The 14547-nt window shown below is 35.8% G+C and overlaps 1 long non-coding RNA gene across 2 annotated transcripts in view; it reads left to right on the top strand.

The window, feature by feature from the left end:
- Positions 1-10494, top strand: part of LOC121073416 — a 47920-nt gene extending 37426 nt beyond the window's left edge. For both annotated transcript variants that reach the window (XR_005821703.1, XR_005821699.1), the window contains exons 3-5: positions 4106-4237; positions 8245-8973; positions 9657-10494. This is a non-coding gene — a long non-coding RNA (uncharacterized LOC121073416). The remainder of the gene's footprint in view (positions 1-4105; positions 4238-8244; positions 8974-9656) is intronic.
- The last annotated feature ends 4053 nt before the right edge of the window (positions 10495-14547 follow it).

Consider the following 14547-nt stretch of genomic DNA (forward strand, 5'->3'; position numbering starts at 1 on the left):
CTGTATTACGAAATATATATTATTTGTTGACCAATAGTAGGGGCTTCATGAGACTGTAAAAGAGTCATATACCATGCTCATCACCACATCTGGTAAGTTTTCTCAATTGTTGTTGCAATTCTGTTGAATTAGGTGGCCCAATGGGTTTCCATCATCAAGAAGATGCTAATAGTAATATAAGTCAAGCAATTACTAAGTTTCTTGGGGATAGTCCAACCACAGGGAATATTCCTAATTTAAAAATCTCTAACTGCCACTATATATATATATATATAAATATATATATATTTATTTTTTTTCTTAAACCTTTCCAAGTTCGGATAGCAAATGCAATAATAAATTCTATTCCCTGTTGTTCGTGTTCAGGGACTGTGCCTAATCTTGGAATTACTGGCATCTGTACATCATTTCAGTGGTAAATTACAGCTGGGATATACTAACCCCAGAGTGTGAGTAAAAACTTTCTGAAATGTTGGAAGCGCCTTTGCACTTCATAGTTGATTTACAGTAATTAGCTTAGTCTTCATTTTCTTTTGGTAGTTTGTGCACAATTTGTGCTAATTTCTCAGCACTAGAGTTGATAGACCTTTTTTTTTTTTTTTTAAGAAAACATTTTGGTGAAAATTAGATTTCAACTAAACCTTATTTTATGTTAATTACCTTCCCTTGCTGATAATTTCCTCTCCTTCTTTCCCTCCTCTTCTTCATCCTCTTCAGAATTAGCAGAGGAATAATGGAAACCTGAAATATAAATTTTCATTAAACTTTTCTATGCAGACCGCATAATTTCCTGAACAGTTCAAAAATAATTTAAAATTCAAAATTGTTAACAATTTAATAACCATTATTAAAAAGATAATAATATTACTGGTTAAAATTTATGGCCTCATTTTAGATATCTTCTGCCCAGTCCTCTAATGCATTTTGTAATTGTCTAACAAGTGACTTCATATAAGAAATAGAAAGGTGCAAATTGGATCAAAATTTGTGCTACTTACCTCCATCACCTGTAAATATGGTTAGAGTAACTATACATCTGTTCAGAGCTACTCTCCTCAAAAACAATAATGAATGACTGTCATTAGAAGTTAGAAATCAACTTTATTTCTCAAAATAGATGGCTTCTAGGGTGTATGTCTGTGACATGGCTGTCCAAGGAACAGAAAAGTTAGAGCTTTAGTCAGAGAAAGACTAACATTTTAGATAGTACTATAATATTTATACACAGCAGTAATTTGGCCTTTGATTGACACATTTTATATTGTTCTGTTGGTTTGTTTAATAGCAGTTATGGATAGCTTTTTTTCATTATCAGAGACACATTTCATATTTCTATGCTTTTAACTAGGAGCAGGACAAAACAGTTGAGCCATGGAAAAGATGAATTCAATTTTCATTGGCTTCATTAAGAATATCACATGCTTAACTGAGACATCCTAATGAAATTTGGAAAAGCTTTTCCAAATTGCTTTCCTCCCTACCTTGATTTTGGAAGTCGGAAGCCTTTGGAAGCTTCTGAAGGTTTCTGAAGGCTCCTGAAACTTCTCAACAAATGTTGTTTTATAAGTGTGGACTAATATCTGGAGGATAACACTCAGGAGAAATAAACCCCAGGAGCTATTTTTAGGGGAATATCCTTATTCCATCTTTATGCATAAAAGATATATCAAATCCATATATCATCAAAATAAGTCTCTCTGAAACCTGTAGGATGCATTTGTGTAAAATGCAAGGAAGATCCCTTACTGCCATATGGAAGTCTTATGAATGCTGGGCATGGGAAAAGAGTTTAAAATATGCTTTCTTAATGTGAGAGATGAGCCTCAGAATGGTCTTTGAGAACCTCACAGAAATTAAGATTCAACTTGGATTTTCCCTTAAAGGAACCATGAAACAACTCAAAATACAGTTAAAGTGGCAGAGTTTGATAACTTAGCAGGATAATTCTGCTTGTATTTAGAAGAAAGCAAATGTCCAACTTTTTCAACTTCTTGAGGCAGCAATAAAATTCTAAATTTATTCACATCCTCCAAATACTAAGAAACTTCAGTGAAAGTTATGCTAAACAATAAGTAAACAAATAGCACCAACAGCAAAATCACACATGCGTCCTTAACAGTATATGGTAGTGCCAACCCTGGTCACACTGTGGTCATAAATTCACTGCCTTATTCAGCCTAATAAACTGTTTTTCTAAATCAGAAATATAGCTAATGTAAGCAATCAGCATGGTTTATTTTGTGTAGTGAAATGTCTAAATATCCTTGGCACTCCATCTTTGCTGAGAGCACAGTTTACTTTTACTGAAATTGTATCTGCAATGAGTTTCCATATACAATCTAGAAAGTCATATATAAACATGTATGTGTGTGTGTATAGAGAGACATGTATACAGATACATATACATACAGGTATATAAATATGCTTTGCTTGATACTGTCAAATATGCAGTTCAGTCAGCCTGCCCATATGCAGAAATTTCATACATGTATTTGCAAGAAAGGGCACTAAATATTGAAATTATATATTAAAATTTGCATGGCATATCTAATTTTTTGTTTTACACTAGAAAAATACACTTTACACTGAAAAATATATCTTTTGTGTAAAATATTAAGATACAAAATGGCAACAGTGGCCATGTGTCTGAAATGCTTGTTTTACTTCAGGTAGCCAAGAGGGATATCTTTCCTCTCTGTTTTCCCCATCATCTCATTTTCAAAACTGATTCTGCAAATAGTTACTGTTAATATCTGAAGTGTTATAATGTGAAAATACAGATTTATATTGCTGTTGTGTGTAAGCTCATTTTTAATATTGCCCTTAACATGAATTCATGTGTGGATAATTTTGATCAGCTACTTATCAAATAAGAAAAATAATAAATAATGTTATAATATCATATTTAAATGTAATTATTATAATGTTGTAATAATGTCTTTTAATTTTAAGAGTGATTGCCCAGAGAATGACAACAGCAGGTTGTAAAAGTAGCCAGGTTATATATGATCTGATGCTGCAGTCCATAACAGTTTGATGAAGGCATAATGTAGTACTTTTTTTTTTTTATTAACTATTATCCTAATGGATATATTTGTTCTGAATAAGGCAGTTCTTCCTTCATGTTAAATATTTTCAGAATCATAACTCTTATCTTAATTTGGGAAAGAAACAAAACCAAAAAGAGCACACACACACTTGAATACCAAATGAAAATTCCTTCCCTTTCTTTAGTACATTAAGGGCTATAAGTAGTCTGATGAAATAATCTTTTGGGGATGTATGCTCCAAATGTTGTGTTTAGAAGACTTTTCTTCATGACAAATGCAGGAGAAATTGATGTTTTTATTGAGCTATAAAGATATTACCTACATGTTTTTCTATAAGAGGAGTAACAGATTTTATATCTTCAGCTGACTTATCTTAATTTTGAACATTCCTTTGCAGGCATAGCTTGAGAGTAGATGTTCATATGGAACAAGTAACTGTACCAGTGACCACATATGTAGGATGCAGTAATATCTTGTTTTACTTTTGTGTTACCGCTGCCTAGTGTCACAAGCTGACTCAGTAATATTTCATGATGTGCTGTGATGTGAGACTTATTTTTACATTCTGGATGGATTTTTATGTCTTTGGAAGAAAATCTTTCTTGTACACACATTCTGCATGTGATCAAAATGAGGTACAAATATATATTCAGATCCTTCTGAATACTTCATGAACACATGTTATAAGTCAAAATAGCAAAAGGGGCTACACAAGACTATTATGCCAACCTTCTCCATCCTGATCAATATTTCAAATTACCCATGGATTCATTCTCTGAACTCTTTTAGAAAGTCTCTTGTTTTGAAGTGGGCTGACTGCGACTTTGTTAATTTAATCTTGAAAGACAACTTTCACTCTGGCGGTAAATTCCAGTTTGTTGGTTTATTCAGGGTAAATTCTTCCACCAGCCAAGGCAGAGCTTGTCACATTAGGGTGGTTTTTTTTTGGTGTTTTTTGTTGGTGGTGTTTGAAAGGTGTTTTATTTTCTCTCTCTTTTTCTTTCTTTTTTTTTTTTTTTAATTATTATTACTATTAGTATTCTTTTCTTTGGTAGTGAGACCAAAGAAGAAAGAGAGAAAAGGAAATAGGAGGGAAAAAAAGAACCTTGTCGAGTTCTGCACATTCTCTCCTGATGCTGGCATCAGCTGTGGAGGTACTGCTAGATCTTCATTAAGCACTCTCTGAGGTAGGAATCCCTCTAACTTTTTTAATTAGAAACATTTGACTCCATATTTATTTTTTTCTAAACAACAAACATAATCTATTATATTAACTTTATCTTTCCAAAGTTCATGTTCTGAAGAACTGAGTGAAGATATTAGCACATTTTTTGTGGAAGAAGAAAGTCTGGGTAAACAGGGTGGATGAAATCTGTCTTTGAAAATTATTTTCTCTGCATGTTTAAAATTACATATAGGTGCTCATCATAAAGGGAGGCAGCAGTATCTTTCTCAAGAAAGATAATAAGGCTTAGTTGCTGACATGGCAGAATGCATCTGTTAGATATTTGCACATCTTGGCTGAATCTCCTTCAGTAAAGGTAGCAGTGATGTGGACTATCCTTGTCTCTAGGGCCCCTCTTGATGAAAACATAAATTTTAGCCTTGATTTCAGGCACTGTACTGCAAAAGCAGCCTGCCAACATGCCTATGTGCTTCGCTCCCTTACAATTGTATCTGATATCATCTACCAGCTAAAATAACATCAGCTTCAAGTAGGCAGGAGAGGGAGAGGAGAGGGAAATTGTTATTTGACATGCAAATTGTAGCCTGGCTTTTTGCTAGCTTTTGTTAACAGAGCCAAGCTCAGCGTTGTAGGCTTTCTTCCACGGTCAAGGGAGAGAGAGAGGTTTCCCCAGAGGGAGATTCAGAGCAGCAGTCTGATTTAGTCACTAAATTGCTGCCTCAAGGAACACATCTCCTCCCCAGGCTTGTTGGAGAGATCACAGGAGATTAATCTCACCAGAATAAAGTTGCCCTTTGTGACTATCTCATGACATGGCATCAGTGAGATGCAATCTTTCTATTCTTTACAGAAAAGACATCAAAGCCACGTAAAGCTCAGAACACAATTCTTGGTTTCTGACCCTCTGTCTGACTGCATTTGTGTGACAACAGGCATGTACATTAACATGCTGGGTCCGTGTTTTATGAATGTCCCAAATCTGGGTTTAATAATATTTGCTTGGGCACCGAGAAAGTCTGGGAATTTGATCTTGGCATGTATTTGGAGCCAAAAATGGAGAGCAGCAAATGGGTATATGAAGGACCTGGCTGAAATTCATGCCCGTTATCCCAAATGTCATTCTGAATGTTCTCAGAGACTTTCAGACTCCTGATAAACTCAGTTGTGCCAGTATATCTGAACCTAATGCACTGGACCTGTCAGAAGCAAGTCCCAGTCAGCATATTAATTCAGTAGCTTTACAATTATGATTCTTTAAAAGATTTTTCTCTTTGTATTATAGATTTTTGTGATCTAAACTTGGAATTAACACCTACAGCAATATCAGTCTTAACAGCCTGTCTCCCATTATACATATGTGCAAGCATGCCTAGGAATACAAATGAATTACTGTTAGAGTTTCTGGAGGGATATATAACTACCAACATGCAGTAAAATATTTTTGCTAACTGGGAAATGGTGTGCAATTTCTCAGTGCTCCAGCAAAGCGTCTTCAGTTGTTCTGTAAGAAAATATAACAGTGATATCCAGGGTATGGCTGTCTGTTACCATTTTGTTTGCTCAAGTCCTACATTGCGCTGGCCTTCTACCCAGAGTAATCTTTTCAAATTCTCCTTTATCTGTTACACTACAAATAAAGGTGATGATCACATGGTCATAGATATCTATTTCAGCTTGCTAAACTACCACTTTACCTACTTTGACTCATTAATAACTACCCAATTCTGATCCATCACTGCTGGATGTTTCCTGCTTTGCAGATAACTGTTTTCTCACTTTTGAAACTTAAATACATTTTTTTTTAATGCTTTATTTCCTTCTTTTTTTTTTTTTTTTCTTTTATCAGTTGTGTTTAGATCAGTGTCAGCTATTGAATGAAACTTGTTTGGTTCAAAATTTCGTGATGAATTTCAAGTGGTCTAGATTAATTTGCAAGATTGTCTTAAGACATCTCAGATAGACTTGGGCAATTTTTTATTATGTTTTTGCTGGCTACAGTATGAAATCAAAACCACCTCACAATTCACAGTTTTGTTTGTCTTTAGGCTTAAATTCAGTGCACAGTCAGGAAAGGATGAACTCTCCATTCCAGAGAATCACTCACCTCTTTTGGATTTGTATAATAGTGGAATACAGTTCCTTTTAGCAAAACCACTGAAAATGTTCATTTCATCCTACATGGGGCTCCATTTTAAATTAATTATTTTATCATTATTGTGGCATTGTATTGTCAAAATACTCTGTTGAAATATAAATGGAATGACATTGCATTAAGCCTTCTGGAAGAAAAGCAGAATCTTGCTACCATCATAAACGCATCAGTCTAATGCATCTGAATGCAGAGAAGGAAAGGGAAAAAAAAAAGGGGAGAATGCAGAGAAGGAAAAAAAGGAAAACGTTGAAACTAAAATGCCTAAGTTCTGTTCTAATATAATCCCAGATACTCCTTATGGAATCAGCCTTTATTGAGCAACTTCATGGTTGATTCACTTCTCCTAAGAGAAAATTAATTTTGTTTGATTCAGTGTTTAGCTGTGTAAAGCAGATTTCATTTCACACTGAATTGTTTGTATTATTTTCTTTAACTCAAAATGCAAGGTGTTTTTTTTTTCTTAATAGAAAAAACATGACTTTTTTTCCATGATATATTTCATTTTCACTTTCTAAAAAAACACTTTATGTGAAAATTCCATATGCTCTAGTACTGATGATGTTCTTGTGTTTTGCATTAGCACAGTAATGTTCAAAAACTCTGGAAAGAAAATGTACATCTAATACTTCCATGATCTGTTTCTTTTTTTCAGAAAGATTTTTTGTTTGTAAAATCTGAGAGGCAAAAGCAAGGTCTCTGAGGTTTTTAGATGTACAGATTCTTGACAAGCTTTATTGTTATATTTTAGTTAATACAAAGACTCATTATAAGATAGAGGGGGAAAAAAGATGCAAAAATGAATGCTTGAGCTCAGACTATGTCAGTAAACACACTGTGAGTGAAATCCCATTGCTTTTAATAAAACAAAATTTTCTGATCTGCATTTCAGATCTCTAGAATAGATCTATAGCCAGTGCCCGTCTTTTGGTTGCTGAATCTAAGGTTTAGAGTTTTTTTCTTTAGATCTAAGAAATTACCTCTTGGCTGAAATGTCTTACATTATGGCTATGGAAAGAAAAGAAAATTCATGGAGTAGCGGTCCCTTCGGTCTCAGTCTTCTGACATACGCTGCATTCCCTCTGTGTGGATCTTATATTTTACTTTTGCCCTGCATTAAGTTAAGCCTGGTTGTCTGATATAGAGATCTAGATATTTTTTTCTACATGGTTTCATGGTTTTGAAAGTGCTCATAAACCATCAAATAGACTGCGTTTCACCCATACTTAATTTGAAGTACCAATACTTAAATGCTGCTGTGAATGGGATCTATACAGTAGTGATAACTTTAACTTGAGTGCTCCTCAGACTGAAGCTTCTCAACATATTTAGCAAACTCAAACTATACATGGAGAAAATACAAATGAAAAAAATAAAGTTACAAAGAATACCATACCAATGCAGACATTAGTTAGACTACAATTAACAGATGTCACATGGGAATTTATAGTTCATAAAAAATCAAAAAGACTTACAAGAGTAAAAACTGCAAATTGTCAGACACTGACGAAGCTTTATCAAAAAAAAAATATATTTTTTATTGAAAGAATATCAAACATGAGACAAGAAAACCCACCTATTATTCACTAGTAATATTAATAATATTTAGTAAAGACAGGAATTAACTAAATTACTGGAATACCTTATAAAGAATAAACCATGCAACTTCCATGTGCTGGCCATCAAACATTAGTGAGCAAAACAATGCCTTATGTGGTGATTTTATTTTGCACTGTATTTATGAATGAGGAATTGTTCTTTGACTTAAACTCTAATTCTTCTGTTTCATTCTCCTGTTAGTGTAGCTTTTACTTGAGGAAACAACACAATCTAAACTAATCCCTTTTGTCTCTTTTCAGCTTGATTACGGTAACGGATTTCTGTCTTCTCTGGTTGTCCTCTACGCACTTCAGTACTCCAAAATCCATTTGGGTTCCTCCTTCCCAGGTTATCAAGATGAGCAAGACTTTATTGAAGTTGTAGGATGAATGGGGATGGCCTGAGTCCAAAACTTACTTGGGCATGAAGGTTTGTTTAGCTACCAATGAGATGAAAGGTGGGTGGAGACCCTGCTCACATTGTTCTAAAACCAAGAAAAAATACTACAGAAATTGAAAGCAGTTTTTAAGGGAAAAAAACATTACTCTCTCTCTTAGGGTGAGGTATTGCTCATTAGAAGAGGTGCAACTGAAATTTTAGATATGTCCTGGAATATTCAAAGTTAACTAAAACATTTTGCGAAATTTGTCAAATCTGGCTCAGGTTCTGAGTTTGTAACAGTTCAGGCTCTAGATCACTTTGTTCTGTGTACTTTCCACATAGCATGTATGAGTATGTTCAACAACATAATAACGTAATGCAGTGCATTAGATGTAAGCATCAGTCCAGCAGCTCAGCAAATCACCTGCTGGCTGGGGGACCATGGGAACATTGCTGCTGCCTGCCTGCCTGTTGCTCCTGTTGTTGGCTGTGCTCCCACCAGGCTGTTATGTACGGACAGGAGTCACAGTTACAATCCAACTCCTATGCCCAGTCACCGTAGAAGAAGTTCATCTGGATAACTAATCTGCTCCCCACAGAGGCACCAGGTAAGAGATAAAATATGTTACATCTTCTAATTGACTGTTCACAATGTTTGTTGCTCAGAAATGGAAAATCACCCAAATCCTAGAAAACCAACTGCTAGTAAGGTAAAACTGCCTGCCTGCAAAACTACATGTGCAACTGAAACAAAGATCAAACCGAATAGTAGCAGTTGTCTATGTCTTACTGAAATCTTCTGTAGAGGTGACAAACTTATAATGAAGCAAGCTTAAGAAAGAGTATCTATGCAATTTTCAGGTGTTTAAGTAAGGGCAGACTCTGCTCTGTGTTTGTTTCAAAAACGGTTGTTCAACCACTGCTAATTAAGCATGATTCTGAGAGAAAGAACTTTAGTCCATGGTGCATCTCTGTTGTTCCCTTATTTCACAGAAGCTTTATCTTAATCTATCATTCAGTCTTTTCTCACCCTTGATCACGAAGCAAGGAAATGACCTTTGTTTGTGTTTTCTACCTCCCCGAAACTATTAATTTTGCTCTTCTGTATTTAAAGCAAACAAACAAACAAGCAAACAATAGACTCCTCCAGCAGATCTAGCGCACCATGATTACTAACAACAGTAGTGATAAATGCCTTGTTGCAGATTTGGTTAAACCAAGCCCATAAAACCATAAAAAACAGCTTGTTTAAGAGATTGCCCCTCTCACTGATATCTTTATCTGCCTTCAGATGGAGCGACCTGCCCCTTCTGGGCATTGCTGCCTCACTGGTGGACCAGCAGTTCAGATGTTGACCACATCAGCTGCCATCAGTGAATGGCTTAAGTTGAGCAGAATGGGTCATCTAACTCTTGGCTGAGCAGAGGAAGAATAATCTGGTAGAGCCACAACTGACATCAGCTACGATGCCATCCTCCAAGCCGTCCTTTAAATATGTGGAGTGGGAAGTATGTATGAGAAGTGAAGGCTACACAAGACAAGTATATCTTCTTGTGGTCTCAGGACACAGCTCCAGCAGTGGATGTCCCACAGGCAAAGTCCAAGGCTGCCTGTCATTGGGATGGAAAGGTTTTTCTCTAGCCAAAGACCAGAGAGTTACATGCCACAGAACTTGCACTGTAATTAATCGCTTGGTGACATTTCAACATGTGAGGAAAAAAAAGGAAAAAAAAAAAAAAAGTCTGTCTCTTTCACTTTAGAGTGAAAAACTGTGAAGTCTGTCTGTAAACATTCTGATCAGACATTAATTTCATAGCAGTCTCGTTTTGATGCCTGCCACTGCTGTGTCATCTGGGCTTTTTCATTCGTTCTGTGCATTTGTTATTTTAATCTTAAAATGTCTATCTGTGCAATTCAGTTGAGAGATTTCTGTTTTCAATAATATATTTGCCATAATGCTTTCCTTCCTCCTTCAGACCTCTCTGAAATCAAGCACTGCAGTCCACTGACATGTTGACAGTTTTGCATGAATTTATGAAAAAGGAGTTGGAATTGGCTGACAAAGATTTGTTTATTATTATTAAACTGACTGTGCGTCTAAGTTGCTCTTCTGAAAATAAAATTAAGAGAAGGAGAAACTGAAAAAAGTGTTTGAAATGTATGATTAAGAATATATATTATTCCTCAGTTTACAATATATAATTTTAAGAATTAAGGCTGCTGCCTTGAGGCAGAAATTCTTGCTCTAAATTGTAAGCAGGACTGCCTTAATGGTATTGTTTAATATGATGAGAGGAAGTGAAAATGGATGTTCCAATATGGGGAAAAATGTAAGTACAGAGTTGGTTGTTTAATAGATTGTGACTAAACTAATTGAGTTCCTTTTGCTTAAGAAGAAAAACAAAACAAAACAAAACAAAATCTTGGTAACAAAACAAAAAGATATCACATATAAACATATCTGCTGGATATTTTCTTATACACTTGTTTTGGTAAAAGGTTAAAATGCGTTAAGTGTAAGTGATCCAAGCATCACAGAAGTGACACCTCATCTTTTTGAAATGACACACTGTGGAATGTGCTAAGTTAGTGTATCACATAAGGCTTGTACTTCCTTTATTTGCACGTGCTCCTATTTCACATTCATATTTCCTTTAACAATTCAGCCTTGCCCATCCATTCAGTATTTGGCTTTGCACTTGCCTGGTCTGTGGTAACAACCCCAGGCCCAGCTTCCCGCAGCAGAGGCCTGGCACTCACCAAGCAAGGGCTGCATGGCACATGCCAGCTCAAACACCACACTTCCTTTTTCTGTTTTCCTGCCCAGAGAGGCCAGCCAACCAAAGATGAAATTCCTCCATTCCTGGAACATCTGGCTTAGCCTCTCAATACTCATAATTATCCTCCCATTTCCAGCTCTCTGCAGGTGCAGGGAAGTGCAGTGCAGGTTCTCTGAGAACGCAGCTCTGCAGTGGATAAGTTCACCTATAAATCTTGGGTAAATGCATGCCATATGATTTAACATACACTCATGCTTTTATAATTTTTACTAAGAAAGGACCTCACTGATAAATTGTCAGTTGGAATAATATTACATTATAAGGTTATGAAGCCTAGGGCAAAATCTCCAACTCATAATAAGCGTAGAACTGTGTATTGCAATTAAAATCTTCATTTCAGCATCTTATGCTGCCATATCACTTATGCCTTCACCATTTACCTCTATATCACTCTTCATTCACTTTTTATCCCTTCTCTCAACACAGGCTTTCATTTCTCTGTTGCTTTTTATCTTCATTCACTCTTTCCTCATCAGTCGACCACTTGCTGACTTCAACTCTCACAGTAACCCCAGGAAAATCTTCCTATGCCTTCCCTGGCAGTGAGATGTTGTTGTAGTCCACATAGTCAATTAGAGGGGCTCTGACCTGTGAATGTCGTTAGAGCCACGACCTGTTCCTTGTTTGGCTCAGCACGGCTTGCCTAAACAGATGGTGAGTAATGGCATGCAACGCCTACTTATCTTCCTGTGCCTCTCTCCATATGGTTCCTGTATTAGACCTGGAAACAAACTGAAGGAGGTAGTGTCAACACAAAATTAATTAAGCTCCACAAAGTTGCTGTTAAAAATTCTTGTGTTCTTGTACTTATTCATGAGCGGCAGTTCATACCTGAGAAAGAAATATGCAGCTCTCTTGATGTTAGCAGGGTTACACCTACCTGTACCATATCTAAATCTTACTGTGTGGTGTGTAAGTCTGTAAGCCACTTGAGCACACCCATAAGTTTCTCGTTTTCCCTCTAAAATCATCTCATGACAAGTGTGAGATCTTGCAGTATTAATATAATATCTGTAAATGTTCTGACGCTACGCAGAAGTACACAGTCTTAGAAATGGATAATGTCACTTGCTCCTCTCGTTGTTGGTAAATAATACTTATATGTATGAAACAACCTGATATTAAAATGGATGTGTTTAGATCATCTGTAGATTCAGGTATATCCTCTTTGTGGTTAAAATGGACTGATTAAAAATGTCAAAATTTCAGGATTTAGAATAACGTTCTCAAAAGGAGCCTCTAAAGCTTTAGGAGTCTGTCTGTCACTACAAGCTATAGCTTTCAGTGAGACTTAAGTTCCTAAGTACCCAAAGGCCAGAATTACTGTACAGATAGTTTTGATATATTCATTTCTCAGTTAGTCACTTGGGACCAAATCCCCAAGATGGAGCTACAACATGAGGGATGCACAAAGCCTAAAAGACAACAAATAAGAAAGTATGATCCCACAGAAGCCCAGTAAAGATATTCATGACAGAGTAGATACACCTGGTTCCCAGCCCCTGTTTCAGTGGTTGGTTTATGCATTTTAAATACATTTTTATCTTATATTTAACATTTACATTATAAATCTTATGATATATAAACCAGCCACTGGAACAGGGACTGAGATCCAGGTGTCTCTGGCCTTCAGTGGATGTTCCTGCCTCAAGGCTGCAGAACTGTACTCATTGCTTCTCTCTTTAGCACAGATTATTGTTATTATTTTTTGTAATTATTTATGCAAAGTGAAATAGATTCATCAACAGTTTTCAAGATCACCAAAATATTCCAGAGGCAGGAATTTAAAAGAAGAATTCTTCTGAAGAATAAGAAGAGAATAATTTTCTACCCAGCCCCCTGCATCTTTTGACTAGTGATTTTGGGAGCCCACTACGTGTGATTACCACGTTCAAGCTTCTGGGATACAGTTCCTCAGGTGATACAGGCAGAGAAACGTGCTTGTGAAACCTGTTGGACATGAATTAGACATGGGGAATTCAGCTCTGCTGACAATGAAAAACTCCTAGGCATACCCAGCAACATTACGCATTTGGCTTAACGCTGGAAGCAGAGCTGAAGAATTTTTGGATGTAGCTGCCTCGAGATCAACCATGTATTTTTAAAAATCTTACTAAATATTTATTTGCATCTTTAAATATCTAAGTAACTGCAGCAATTTGATTCCAGATCAATTTAGAAACTTGTGCTTCTTGCATATTATTTCAAGACTTTGCTCTTAACATTTTTTCTCCTCTAAAAGTGGCTTCCTAATGTGTCTCAGAGGGAGACTTTCATTAGTAAGTCGCTAATGAGCCTGTAACTTTGATTGCGTGTATTACATGTCAAGTGAGAATTCTTTCAATGAAATGAATTACTCTTTTGTCTAATTGGTAGGGCAAGAATTCATGCTCAACATCCCTTTATTATGAGAGATTTTGCTTGGAATACAGTAGTTAAAACAGTTTCAGCCTACATTTCTGTTTCTCAGCTATTGAAACAGAAATGTATTTTGTTTGTCTTACTAGGAAAAGAGGTTTTGGTAATATCTGTCCCATTTTCTAGGCTGCCTTGTTAAAGGGTTGTGTGCACACTTACAAATCATAAAAAAACAGAAGAAAAACAACAACAACAACAACAACAACAAAAAACTAGTGTACATAATTATTTAAAAATAATCATTGTCTGCTAACGTTTTTGGTAGCGTGAGTTCTGGGACACAAGATAAAATGGAACTAACACCAAAGACAGTATCACATGTTAGTAAATACCACATGATTTTTCAGGGTCATCACCCAGGACTGTCACGGAACAGGTTATGTTAGAGGCAAGCTGAGCATCAGCTTTGAAATTCCTGTTGATGAAACATCCTGTTTGATGAACTTGTGACCTTCTTGTGCCTTTTGCAGAGTGTTTTTGAGCATCAGAAAGAAAATAGATGAGGGGAAAGTCCAAGAGGTCTTTATAAACAAAGTAGGTGGATGCTACAGTGAAATGAAAGCCAATGGGAAGTAGGGTCTCATCCTACAAACATTTGTTGTAGGAAATTTGTTGAAATTTGCTGAGTAGTTTGTTACCTTAAAATTGTGCATATCTAGGAATGCCTGTCTGTTAACTTTTCCACTTTTTTTTTTTTAACCTAGATATCAGAAAACTAAACACCATTTGAAGTATAAAATAAATAGAGGGTCCTTTTCAGATTTGAACCAAACAGCCAAAATATTAGTAATTATTATTTTTAAAGGATCTGAATATTTGCCTTCAAAGCCAGTATTATGAAATTATACTTCACACAGCTTCAAAACTTTAACATACAATATTTCTTCAGTTATTTTTTCTGAGCCTAAATGTATGAGAGAGATA

The sequence above is a fragment of the Cygnus olor genome, chromosome 1 (assembly GCF_009769625.2).
Source record: "Cygnus olor isolate bCygOlo1 chromosome 1, bCygOlo1.pri.v2, whole genome shotgun sequence".
Lineage (NCBI taxonomy): Eukaryota > Metazoa > Chordata > Aves > Anseriformes > Anatidae > Cygnus > Cygnus olor.